This window comes from Bos grunniens, chromosome 23 (genome assembly GCF_055505025.1).
Source record: "Bos grunniens cultivar Pamir isolate PY7600 chromosome 23, Bosgru_T2T1.0, whole genome shotgun sequence".
Taxonomy (NCBI): Eukaryota; Metazoa; Chordata; class Mammalia; order Artiodactyla; family Bovidae; genus Bos; species Bos grunniens.
The window spans coordinates 27,468,364-27,482,360 of NC_141187.1; the positions used below are offsets into that span (position 1 = coordinate 27,468,364).

A 13,997-nucleotide genomic window follows, 5' to 3' on the forward strand; every position below is an offset into this window, starting at 1 on the left:
CGCTCCAGATGGAGACTCAGCTGGAGGTTAGAGGGAAGAATGACATGGGGAGACCAAGCGCTGGTGAACAAGGCCCATAGCTTTATTTTTAACAGGGGCTTTTATACCCTAAGTTACACATAGAGGATAATAGGGGATGCAAAGTCAGCAGTCTTTGGTTCTTATCAAAAACCAAGGTTTCTTTCCTGCAAATGTATCGTATACAAATGGTTTAGGTGATTTACATCATCTTCTGGCCAGAAGGCCTACTAACATTTTATGACTCTTGACAAAGACTTATTTTCTCTAAGAGTAATTATTTCAAGGTTTGGCACCATCTTCCAAAGATAAAATTGCATTCCTATAGGGCGGATGTGTAATGGGTTTACAACAAAGAAAGAATTTATTACCTTAAGGGTCTAAAGTTACTAACACCAAGGCCACTACTTATTTTTTCTACATACCCACTATTAATTGATACATATTCAAGGATACAATTCAGGGGATGTGAAAACTTGGCAACAAGCATTGACTCATCAATGAAATCCTTTATTAGTTTATTCTAACAGTTTTTAACTCTCTGAGAGGCTCTAAGCTATTTGAATATCTTAAGCTTCCCGTGCCTCTGAAGGCTAGGAGACTGTAAACAATCGTATGCATAGCTGCAGGAGTCCGGGTAAACTTGTCAGGCGAGTTAGAGAGCCATCAGAGGGGTTTGGATTTAAACACTCCTAATTGCCCAGGAACTTTATTAATTGGAGCTGTAAGTTAACTCTTTGACAGAGAGAGAGAGATGGTGGTAGGGGACAGCCCCCAGTAAAGTCAGAGGTGAGAGCACAAAGCAATAAAGTAGGCAGACTCTGGTTTTTTGGGGGAAAATGCTCGAGAATATCCGGGGGGACTCCTGAGGCTTGATCCCGCCTTTGCGTATGCCGAGCCTCCTTCCTCATGACCTTTGTCACGAGTGGAATGCCTCACCGGCTCCCCGCAGTTTGCCATTCCCTTCTCCAGTGGACTGCGTTCTATCAGACCTTTTCACCATGCCTGCCCATCTTGGGTGGCCCCACAGGGCATGGCTTAGTTTCATTGAGTTCGACAAGGCTGTGGTCCTAGTGTGATTAGATTGACTAGTTTTCTGCGATTATGGTTTCAGTGTGTCTGCCCTCTGATGCCCTCTTGCAACACCTACCATCTTATTTGGGGTTCTCTTACATACAGAAACCCAATAAGAATAGAATCCCTTATGTTCAGGCTTTCTTTGCTCTTCACTCTCAACCCTCTCTCTGTGAATTCTGTTCTACTTCTAAATAGCCCACTCTGGGCCACTTCCTCCTAATACAATGTCTCCTGATCGCTTTTCAGACTTTTCTTCTTCTTCCTTAGACCGTTCCAACCAGAGCCCACCGCCTATTGCTCCCAGACCCTTTGCAGCCACTTTAGATTCAATTCCACAACCTCCACCTTAGGTCCCCTCCTCCCTCCCTCCTTCTCTAGTGCAGACATCTGCCACCGTGACAGCTCCCAAACCCCTCCCCAGCCTGTGCCTGAGAAAAGCTCTGAGACCTCAGCCCCACCCTCTACCCTGAGGGTCCTAAGCCTTTACTCCGACCTCCCTAGATCCCCTCCCCATACCCTGTCCTGAACAACTTTAAAATAGGAAATTTCACCGCAGGACCCTGTTCCTTCCCTTGCCCTACTCCTCCCCTTTTGGGAAGTAGCTGGAGCAGAAGGCATTGTTCGGTTCAAGTCCCATTCTCCCTCACTGATCTATCTCAGATTGAAAAGCATCTTGGCTCCTTCTCCTCAGACCCTGACCTGTCTTACTGTTGTAGCCCCGTGTTCTGGGAAACAAACTAAGAAGTACAATGCAGATAGTGAACTGCAGTTTATTACACTGGTGGGCCAAAGGCAAGGACTCCAACCAGTTTTTGTGAAAACCTTATATACTCTAAGTGTATGTGCCCAAACCCACCTCCCCAAATTCCCTGAAACTAGTCTGAACAAAAGAAAAGAAAGATACAATCAAAGTTAACCCGTGATTCATATGCTTTAAGCCTAGGTAGTTAACAGTGGACAATTATCAATAGGCCTGTGGTCATACCCCAAAAAGCATAATAGAATTTATAATTTTATTCGGTTACACAGAAAATAAAGGTATTCTTTTAGGTGCAGGGAGTCTAGGTACGAGCCCTTTAGCTCTTCCATCCAGAGAGTCTGGTTTTCTAGTTGGTATGTCATTTCCATAGATACTGGGCGTATAGCTCAAAGTCCACAGTCCTACCCAAGATGGAGTCCTGCTTTCAAGATAGAACCTGTTCTGTCTGTTTCCTCCTTCATTACGACTTAACCTGGCATGGTATTTACATCATACTTTCCTCCACTCTTCTCCCAGAAGAGAAGGAACGAGTATCGCAAGCCTCTCAGGCGCATGCTGATGAGATACACAAAGCCCATAAGGGTGATGGCTGTCCCCTTAGATGATCCCAACTGGGATTATCAGGCAGGGAGACCTGGATGAGCAGCCTGTAATCACATGGTTGCTTGCCTTGTTGTGTGCCTTCACAAGGCAGGGCATAAACCCGTGAACTTTGATAAGCTCCAGGAGATAAGTCAAAGACTAGATGAAAACCCAGCATAATTTCTACCTAGGTTAATAGAAGCACTACAAAAATATACAAAATTAGACCCCACTTCAGCAGAGGGCACCATTGTCCTTAACACCCATTTTATCTCCCAATCGTCCCCAGATATCTGAAAGAAACTAAGAAAGGCAGAAGGCCCTCAAAATCCTCAACAAGACCTTTTAAATTTAGCCTTTAAGATTTTCAATAACCAAGAAAAACAAGCAAAGCTAGAGAAGGCCCAACAAGATCAGGCTGAATATCACCTTTTAGCCACTGCCCTACATGGCTCCAAGCCTCCATCAACCAACAAAGAAAAGAAGCCACCTGGGCCCTGCTTCAAATGTGGCAAAAAAGACCACTGGGCCCACTCATGCCTAAAGCCAAGGGCCCCTCCATGTTCATGTCCCAGCTGTGGCATAAGGGGACATTGGAAGGTTGACATAACAAGCCATCTTATCAATGAGACCCCATGTGGGCCCTATCAAGAACAAATGAAATGAGTAAATTAAATTATAGATTTAAACAAGTCAAAATGTTACTAGAAGAGCCAATTTTGTCTCCATGTTGGATCTGCTTCTTTGACGTTAACCTTCCCATTGCTTTTGCTCACTAAAAAGATATTGTTTATACATAATGGCCTGCCTTGGGGAACCCTGCCCCTCTACTTGAATGTTAAACCAAAATGCCTTTGTTTGGGAGCCTGTCCACCTGTGGGTGGCTACAGGAAGGGAGAAATGAGCAACATCCTCTCCCTGAGGCTTGCCATTCTAACATATATCTGCAAGATTAATGGCCTTTTAACTTCATTTCCTCACCTCTCTTCAACTCTGTTCTGTAGAAGAATCTAGTATCCAGACCTTGAGAAGATGGCTATTTTGAGGCCTTTGTCTGACTAGTAAGCCATCTTCTTAATCTGCTGTCTTTCCTAATAAAGTCACATCCCTTGCCTCAACCTGGGAGGCTTCCCAGGTAGCTTAGTGGTAAAGAATCTGTCTGCCAATGTGGGAGACACAGGAGACTTGAGTTAGATCCCTGGGTTGGGAAGATCCCCTAGAGAAGAAAAGGACAATCAACTCCATTATTCTTTCTTGGGAAACTCCATGGACAGAGGAGCCTGATGGGCTACAGTCCATGGGGTCGCAAAGAGTCAGACAGACTCAGAAATGCAGCATGGCATTTGCCTTAACATCCTATTTATACTCTTATTGGACTTTTGTGCTGGAAGCAGAGTGAGCTTGGTCTCAATGACCAAAAGCTAAGGAAGAAATACTGACTTGAACAAATGAGCTGATTCACTGGGCAGTTTATTTCCTGGGGGTCATTTGCTAACTCAGGAAAGGGCTTAGTTTGAGCAGAGGGACACTGGTGTAGCCTTTGACAGGTGAATCTGCAGCAATCAAGTAGAAATTAGAGGCTCCCACTCTGAAAGATATTTTTTCCCATGGGACATTTCTTAAGTGCTGGGGCAGTGCAGGAGGTTGGCAGGGGTAGCAGGGGAAAAGAGGAGAGTAGTATAAAATTTCCCACAATTTTGAAGTACTTGAAAGAAAAAGTTTTCCTAGAAAGAAAAACTCTCAACAAATACATGTTTGCCAGGTTTTGAACCATGTTTTCAAAGATAGCAGAACTTAAACCCGTAGGAACCTGATCATTTGCACTTATATTCTGGCTAAATATAAGGTTGGATAGACAGCATTAACATATCAAACACATACAACTGTACTCCTAGGAATAATCCCCTGAAATTATGATAAGAATGAAAAATTTCTATTGAAATACTGATAAGTAAAAATAGAAAATGCTGTATCTTTCAAAAATGTATTTTCCCTAAAGAACAATGATCAGATAACACTGAACTTCCTAAATATGAGTGGATAATTTGACATTCTTTGAGAACAAAATTACATGGCATAGGACAAAATTTGAGGAGCAAATGGTGAAGTCATGTTTGCATATGCTGAATTTAAAGAACAAATAAAATGACCAAAATGAGATGTTCTAGAAGTCATTAAATATCTGTTGGGTGCTCAAGAGGAATATAACTGGGGTAAAGGGAAGAGGTTAGGAGCTGGGATCAATAGAAAGACCCTGTAACAGGCCTACAGAGTCCCATAGGTACAAAAAAACAAGTATTTCATGGGAATCAAACAAGATTTGAGTGTCATAGGTTTAGTGATTACTACTGAAGTCTGAATAAGGGTACATATGGTGGAAAAGATCTTTAAGAGAGAAACATTATCTACCAACATGGTGGTTAAAATACTCTCAGGCTGGGTTTAAGAGGTGACTAACATAATCTGCACAAGTAATGGATCTAGTGGAAAGTTAATACCTATGGAGGCCAAGACCATACTGAACCAGGAGAAATATTATGACAGCAAAGGGAACTGTAGATTCTGGAGAAGAGGGACATCTCTGAGTGCTTGAGATGATGAGAAAGTGCAAGAAACCATGGGAGTGTTTGTGCAGGTAAATCATAGAAATTGTCCTAGTTGCATTTTTGTTTCTCAGTTAATTAGGGTCTAGATTTGTCACCATTTGGTCTTTTTTTTTTTTTTTTTTTTGAGGGAGGAGCTCACACACTACCATGTGTCATTAGCTTTGTATCTTATAATCACAAGGTTAAACTTAGCCCAGATTCATGCTCCTGTTACTACCAACCAGTTAATACTGACCTCCATAGATGATGTTATTTATCTCTGTGCAGAAATGATCTTCCAACATTCTGTGGGGTCCTTGCATTTTTCTCTCTATTCTTTCTGAAAGTCCCTCTCATCTGTATATTTGCTTTCTTGGTCCTTTTAAAATCTTTCCTCTAATAGCTCTCATGCACTAATTTTATCATGACTCTTGCCTCTGAAAAATACCACTATTTTAATTCCTTTTTATAAAACCTAGAATATTCTTCAAGTTTTCAATGATGAAACACAAAAAAGTTTTTACATTAAGTTCCTATTCCAGCAGTATGAGCAATACCACCCCTCCCCAACCTTATGGACGAAATTACAAAGGTGAACAAATTTATAGCCCTGAGAGATATCTTTGCTAAGTATTAGTTCCGGCTGATTTATTTCTTCAGTCATTCTTATCTGGGCAATAAAAACATTTGTATGCCTTTCTCATATTTTCTAAAGTCCTGTGTTCAAAGATCAACAACATACCAAGAAGTGAGTGAAGAGGAAGAGAATGACAGGGAGACAGACTCCTGATTACACTCAGTAGAGAATTCATGGGGAGAAATGGAGATGGGAAAATCAGCAAGCTCTTGAAAAAGAAGATGCATGAATTATGCCATATGACCTACTTAAAAATGTAGGTTACAACTGAGTCATAAAAATAATATAAAGGCATATGAAATCCATTAATTCAACTGTTCATTTGTTCTAAAAGCACTTAACTCAGTTACACTCTTTTTCATACTTCACAAGAAAGTATGAACTAATAAAAATGTAAAAAGCTGGATAGCAAGGAATCTGAGCATTAGGTGGGACAAGTAAATGATTATCCTTTTATTTGATATCTGACTTAATTCTATTGTTGAAAATATATTTTGAGAGAAAACTATGTACTTGGCAGAATGTACATCATGGCATTTCTCCATCTGCCCTTGTAAGAGTTGTGCCAGGCTAAATTCCCATTCTGACATCAACAGGTTGGGCCATGGAGTTCACACTTAAAGTAACATAGCACAAAATCAAAGACACACAAAATTACAGCACAATCCAAAAGTTAAAAAAAAAAATATATATATATATAGCTTAGAAGTGCCAAAAACTGAAATGGAAGGGCAGTTGCACAGAGGATTGACATACCTGAGTGAGACACAAGCTAGTCTCAATCTAGGGAAGCTGAGCCAGTCATTTTTACCAATAAGATTAGGATTTAAAGTGAAGGATTTCTAAAGATTCCCCAGAATGCCTTTATCAGTATTAACTTTTTTTCTGTTCTCCATAGTGAGTTAACTGTAGAGAAACCACCCCCACATTAGTCTAGTCAGCAATAGGCCAAAGGTCTGTCACTGAGTAGCTTAGAAAGTTAAGTACACTTACTTAGCAGAAATTCCTGATACTTTCAATAGGATTTTTATCATAGGACTTGAATGTTATTTGGGGCTTAATTTTTTCCTATTTGATTTTTTTACACTAATGTGAAACAACAATTTCACCAGTAGTCAGGCAGTGAATAGCAAGTAATAGGCTCATAGATTAGGAGGGATATGAAAACCGTCATCTTGACATCATGATATCTATACATTCACAAAACTATGGCCACAATTTTCTTCAAGTTCTTGAAATTCTACAAAGCATGGAAGAAAGAAGGATCTAGAGGAGCTTGCTTATCTGATGTCCTTTGCGCATATAAGACCATTAAAATCTGCTTTTAATCTTTTCTGTTATTTTCAAAGTACATCCTCCAAATAGCAGAGTTCTGCATTTCTCATCTACAACATGTTTGGGATACATATTTTCACTACTCTGTCTGACAGGAGGAGGGGGTAGGTGTGGGGACTTCTTGTATTCAGTCATCCAAATTGCCCACCTGAGAGCAGGGATCATTCTCAGACAGGGAATGACTGACTTCAAGGCCAAAGAAATGCATGATGCTGATGTTAGCGTGGGGACTGACAGCCATGAGGGTCAACGGTGTTCTCAAGCAGGGATCAAAATGGAAGGAATCAAGATGTATCTAGTATACTCAGGTAATAACCCCTAGAGTTCAGTTTATATCCTAAAAAGTTAGTGCAAATGACCAACAAATGAAAGCTGGGTTGTTTCTGAATTCTTGCCTGTAGTAACTATTAGAATCTCTAATTTAGTTTTATGGATTGATATTGTTTAAGGCATGGGGGTATCCTGGAGAAAGCAAACTCTTGACAATTGTAAATATCTATCAGAACTTTTTGCACAGACAGGTTATAAACAATTATGGGACTATAAAATTAAGAATCAGCCACCCTCATTGTCCCAGGTAGATTTTCCACAAACTGTAAGATTAATAAGTTTAGATTGCAAAAATATATATATATATATATACACACACACACACAATTCCTTACTCTGTAAAGGGAATAGCATAATTCTAGAAAGTTTGTATGATAATATTTTACATAAATATCTACCTCTGCACTACTCTCTTGAAAATAATATAATAAAAACAGTAAGGACAGCCATTCTTTACAGAGTTTTAAATGTGTGTGTGTCTTCACATGGGCATATATATCAGCTTTAGGTTCATGTGAGACCATATTTATTACCATCACATGAATGAAGAGGAGTAAAGTACAGTCCAGAGTTCCCTTCTTTGCTGCTTCCTGCCCTTGTGCCACCCTCATATCCCTGTTGGTTACGGAACAGGGAGGGAGACAGCTGGGTGGTCTGACTGAGACTTCAGTATTTCAAAGGGGGCTCAAGAGAAGAGAGGACACTGACACTGCTTTGTTGATAATTAAGCCAGGTGAGTTAAAGGTATTTTGTTTCCTGAGAATTTAGAAGTGGTTTGTGTGTGTGTGTGTGTGTGTGTGTGCGCATGAAGGGCCTGAGAAAGCACTATCAATAGAGACATGGTGAATTTAGATAAAAGGTTCTAGATTTAGTGGCTCTGATCCTCATGATTTGTCCATCTTTTATTTTTTTCTTTTTCTAGTTAGAAACCTTAAGAGCTCCTCTAGAAGAGCCGAACGCTCTCCAGCATTGGATACTGGGCTTTCACCCTTCTCTCTCTGGCTCTCACAACTAGTCTGGCTCTTTTCCTACTGGTCATGGATCCCTTCCATGGTCTCTGTGTGCTTCCTTCATTTCTGAATTCTCCTTCCACCACCATCTGTCCAACAGACATTTTTTTCTGTAGGTGAGAACATTCTGAGTCCTGTTTCTGCCTTGTACTTCTCTGCTGCTGCTGCTGCTAAGTCGCTTCAGTCGTGTCCGACTCTGTGCGACCCCGTAGATGGCAGCCCATCAGGCTCCCCCATCCCTGGGATTCTCCAGGCAAGAACACTGGAGTGGGTTGCCATTTCCTTCTCCAATGCATGAACTACTTAAAGTCAATCCTTTATAAACTGAAATCCCTCATAAGACTTCTTCATACTCTTTTACTTATTTAACATTAATGTCTAAAACAGGATGTGCTTCCCTGGTGGCTCAGCAGTAAAGAATCCACCTGCAATGCAAGAGACTTGCAAGAGACACAGGTTTGATCTCTGGGTCAGGCAGATCCCCTGGAGAGGGAAATGGCAACCCACTCCAGAATTCTTGCCTGGGAAATCGCAAGGACAGACAACCCGGAAGGCTACAGTCTATGGGGTTGTGAGAGTGTGATATGACTTAGCCACTAAACAACAACAACAAAACAGGATATGAAAACCATGAAAATACAATGCATGTTAAAAGAGACCTGTAAGATTTAAAAACATAATGCCCTCCACTTTCCTTCATACAGATGCTCAAATCAAAGCTTTAGTTTTTAAGAAAACAAAAGAATTGTACCAATTAGACTTTTGCTGCCAATTTGAGAGTACTATGCTCTGTCATCCTATAAGGGAATAGATTACTGTAGAACTGGCATTGCTGTATCACAAAAAATTGCCAGCTATTTTGTAAATATTTTCCTTTCTTTCCTTGATTATATCTTTTGAAGAAAAAAATTTAAAAATTTGAAGATCCAATTTATAAATTATTTTTGATTCATGTTTTATATGTTCCAAGAAATACTTGCCTAAAGTCTTGAAAATTTCCCCTGTGTGCTTGTCTAGAACATCTATAACTTGTTTTATATGCAACTCTATTAATATTTGATTTTTTAAATATTATGAAGTTAGAGTTGCTGCTTATTTTTTTCCAAGTGGATACTCAGTTGTTTCAATGCCATTCATTGAAAAATTATTCTCTCTCCCGTTCAATGAGTTTGGCACTTTTATTGCTATTTAAGCATATAAATAAGGGTGGATTTCTGTATTTCTCAGGTTCATTAGTCTATATGTCTCTCCTGATGCTAATGTCATACTTCTGAGTTAATGTACCTTTATGGAAATTAAAACTATATATATAAACTCTCACTTTTTTCTTCATTTTAATATTGTTTTGACTAATCTACGCCCTTCAGTATCAGTTTGTGAATTTCCACAAAGGAAAAGGCAGCTAAATTGTTCATGGGGATGAGGTTGGTGCTATCGATGATTTTAGGGAGAATAGACAATTAACTGGAGAAGGCACTGGTGACCCACTCCAGTACTCTTGCCTGGGAAATCGCATGGACAGAGGAGCCTGGTAGGCTGCAGTCCATGGGGTTGTGGAGTTGGACACGACTGAGCGACTTCACTTTCACTTTTCACTTTCATGCAATGGAGAAAGAAATGGCAACCCACTTCAGTGTTCTTGCCTGGAGAATCCCAGGGACGGAGGAGCCTGGTGGGCTGCCGTCTATGGGGTCACACAGAATTTGACACGACTGATGCAACTTAGCAGCAGCGGCAGACAATTAACAATTATGAGACTTATAAATTGTAAAAAAAAAAAATAAAAAAGGAATTTCTCTCCTTTCATGCTTTCTTTAATTTTTCCTAACAATAATCTTCAGTTTTCACAGAGGATATCCTGCATGTCTTTTGTTATGTATAGTCTTAAGTATTTCACACTTTTGTTAATACAAATGCATTTTCTATATTTAATTTGTCATCTGTCTATTGCTAATCCATAAAATTAAATTGATATTTATGTATTAACAGTATTCTGTAACCTTGCTAAATACTCTCATTAGTTGCAGATGTTGTAGATTCCTTAGAAAGTTTACATGTATATTCTACACATTATCTGCAAATAGAGATAGTGTTAGTTTTTAACTTTCTGATTTTAAAATGTTCTTTTCCTTCTTACTGCAATGGCTAGTACCTCAAGTAAATTATTGATGAAAAGTGGTGAGAATGGGTTCCTTTTCCTGTCTTTCAATCTTGAAGGAAAACATTCAGTATTTCAACATTAAGTACAATATAAGCTTTAGGATTTTTTCATGAATGTCATTGATCAAGTTGAGGAGATTCCCCCTATTACTATTACAATGGCATTTTAGTTTTTTTTAAAACCACGAATAGATGGCATATTTGGTCAAAGGCTTTTTTAAAAGTCCTTGAAATGATTATCTGTTTTTTTCCCTTTATTTTGTTAATATGAAGAGTTGCACTGATTGCTTTAAGAGTATTGAACAGTCTTGCAGTGGGGACAAATTCTGCTGACCCGTCTTCTCATATATTTTGGATTTGGAGTTGCAGTTTCTTTGTAAAGGATTTCTTTTATTTTTGCTTATTAATGCTGTTGGTGTGAAACTTACTTTTTCTGTAATATCTTTGCCTGGTTTTGTTTTCAGATATATACTGATCTCATGAAACAAATTGATAAATGTTTCCTCATTTACTATTTTCTGCAAGAGTTTGTAAAAGACTTGTTATTTCTTCTTTAAATAGTCAGAAGAATTCACCAGTGAAATCACTGTTCTGAACTTTTTTTGAGGAAAGGTTTTGATAAATTCTATTTCTTTAATAGACTTTAGGGATAATGATATTCTATGTTTCTCTTGCATCACCTCTAGTATGTTGTATTTTCAAGGAATTTTAAAAAATTTAATAAAGGTTGTCCAATTTACCCTGCTGCTACTGCTAAGTCACTTCAGTCGTGTTCGACTCTGTGTGACCCCATAGACAGCAGCCCACCAGGCTCCCCCGTCCCTGGGATTCTCCAGGCAAGAACACTGGAGTGGGTTGCCATTTCCTTCTCCAATGCATGAAAGTGGAAAGTGAAAATTGAAAGTGAAGTCGCTCAGCCGTGTCCGACTCCTAGTGACCCCATGGACTGCAGCCTACCAGGCTCTCCGTCCATGGGATTTTCCAGGCAAGAGTACTGGAGTGGGGTGCCGTCGCCTTCTCCGCCAATTTACCCTATAAGTTGATAAAATCTTCTCTCATTATCCTTTTAATATATACAGAATTTATGGTGACAGCTCTACCTTTATTCCTAATGTTGGTGATTTGTAATATCTCTTGATCTGTATTATTCTTGATTTGATAGATGAATATTTTATCAATTTTGTTGCTCTCTGCAAAGACCCAAATTTTGACTTTTAAAATTTTTTCCCAATTATTTGTTTCTTTTATTTTTTAGATTTTTGTTGTTTTGTGGAAGTTGACAAGTTGCTAAAAAAGCATTCAAAGTAGTGTAAGTATTGCCTTTCTTCTAGTTATATTCTGCATTCAATTTGCTTCTAGAATATGTTCTGCAGTGCATTGGTATAATTCTGAATATGGTTGGATGCATGTCTACCATTTTGTATAATATATTTTTACTTATCTCCTCTGATTTTTGTACTTTGTCTGCCCTTTTCAGTTTTCTTTGGATTATTCAAATAATTTCAGGATAGGATATTGTTTTATCTTTTGACTTTTTAGCTCTAACACTTTACATCATTCTTGCATTTTATATTTATTCAAAATATAGAAACAGCAACAACATAGGTCCTTTTATCTCCCCTACCTTTCATAGTTTATGAAAAATACACATCAATATTTGATTTTTTATAAAACAGATATTTATGTCTTTAGAAGAAAATAAGAGGAAAGTTAACTATTTTATATACCTAGATTTTTATTCCGGTGGCTCAGACAATGAAGAATCTGCCCACAATGCATGAGACCCAGGTTCAATCCCTGGATCAGGAAGATCCCCTGGAGAAGGGAATGGCTACCCACTTCAGTATTCTTGCCTAGAAAATTCCATGTAAGCAGAGGAGCCTGGCAAGCTATAGTCATGGAGTCACAGAGTTGGACATGACTGAGTGATTAAGATTCAACTACACATATACACATAGATATTTACCACTTTTGATGTTGTTTATTTTCTGATGCTCCGATTTTTCTTCTGGAATTATTTCCCTTGTGAATTACTTAAACATAAGACCTGAAATCATAAAACCACTAGCAGGAAACAGGATCTCAAAGCAATATCTTCGCTCTTAGTTTATTGCTGCATTATACAACAATAAAGACATTGAAAAACCTAATTTTACATCAACAGACAAGTATATAAGGAGAATATGTATAGGATACAATGATATATTATTCAGCCTTAAGAAAGAATAAAATATTACCTTTTTTTGACAAGATGAATGAGCATGAAAGACATTTTGCTAAGTGAAATAAACCAGACATATAAAGATAAATATTGCATGATCTAATTTATATGTGAACTCAAAAAAAAAAAAAAAAAAAAATCCAAACACAGAAACGGAATAGAAGGTTGCTCTACCAGGAACTGGAGCATGAAGAAAAGGGAGAAATTTTTTTAAAAAGGAAAGAAAATGAAAGTAGAACGATTGTTCCCAGGGATTGAAAAGAGGGAACCGTAGGTATTATTTTTTAATAGGTACAGAGTTTCAGTGTTGCAAGATGGTTGTTCATGATGGTTGCACAATATGAATATACTTAACACAACCAAATTCTACACTGGAAAATGGTTAAGATAATAAATTTTGTTATGTGTATTTCATCAGAGTAAGAAAACTGGGAAATTGAATGAATTTAACAAAAATTATGAAGTAAATGATTTTAATATTTTTCCTTTTCATGCAGAAAGAGGTCATGAGAAAGGCACAGTGGAAACCGGTTCCAGGCAAGAAACAATCCTATAAATTTTGCTATTTCATTGGCAAGAACTCATAATATAATCAAATGAAGTAGCAATGGAGATAGATAATATACTTTGTCTGGGATGTTGATTCTAATGGATCTCTCCTCTTAACAGCTGTGTGTCAAAAGAAGCAGGAGCCAAGTGCACTGTGTGGCCTGTGACCTAATTTTCACTTACATGATATGTGAAGCAATTATTCTAGAATGTTGCCATTTTTTTCCTTACAATAATATAATTATTAGGACTATAGCATCCTGTTTCTAATGCCATTTCTTCAACTTATTTTTTAATCAAGAGGGTTCAATTAAGGAATATATCAAATTAATACATATACTGGGCTTTATCTGACTACCGCTAAAATAGTTTTGGGCAGAGCAGTGCCTATACTCTGCTGTTTTTCTATCTCTTTATGAGCATCTTTCTTGTGTAAGTGTAGGTTTTTATTTTATTCTGAAAAATGTAGAAGCCTCAACGAAAAATCAATGCTTGTTATATATACATCTTTATCCCAGAGGAAGTGCTACTCTTTCTCCTAATATGGAATCATTTTCAAGTTTAGTTGTTGACAGCAAATGGTGTATTCTAGTAAAACAGTGTTTACTCTCTTTGATAAGATGGTCTTTGAACTTCCTGGTTACAAAATGTGTATCAATTAGAGCTTCAGACAAAACTATAGAAGTGTATAAAATGTTTATCCTCCTTCCTTCTTGATATTGTGTCTTCATAT

At 38.1% G+C, this 13,997-nt stretch overlaps 1 long non-coding RNA gene across 1 annotated transcript; it reads left to right on the forward strand.

Annotated features, from left to right (window-relative positions):
* The first annotated feature begins 7,945 nt into the window (after positions 1 to 7,945).
* LOC147347001 (uncharacterized) lies at positions 7,946 to 13,288 on the forward strand. The gene is made up of 3 exons (XR_015152656.1): positions 7,946 to 8,057; positions 11,750 to 11,803; positions 13,213 to 13,288. It is a non-coding gene; the product is annotated as an uncharacterized LOC147347001 (long non-coding RNA).
* The last annotated feature ends 709 nt before the right edge of the window (positions 13,289 to 13,997 follow it).